The sequence below is a fragment of the Camellia sinensis genome, chromosome 13 (assembly GCF_055761805.1).
Source record: "Camellia sinensis isolate YWXY chromosome 13, ASM5576180v1, whole genome shotgun sequence".
Taxonomy (NCBI): domain Eukaryota; kingdom Viridiplantae; phylum Streptophyta; class Magnoliopsida; order Ericales; family Theaceae; genus Camellia; species Camellia sinensis.
In genome coordinates, this window is record NC_138973.1 from 65,717,256 (window position 1) to 65,717,500 (window position 245).

Consider the following 245-nt stretch of genomic DNA (forward strand, 5'->3'; position numbering starts at 1 on the left):
TCAAATGGGTTTAGAATCAACGAATGTGACAAGTGTATTTATGTCAAAGACACTGACAGAGGTTATGTCATTTTGTGTCTATATGTTGATGATATGCTTATTATAGGTAGTAACGATGAAATGATCAAAATTACCAAGAAGTTGTTAAACTCTAAGTTTGACATGAAGGATATGGGCATTGCAGATGTTATTATGGGAATTAAGATTACCAGAATCTCTAGCGGAATTGTACTATCTCAGTCTCA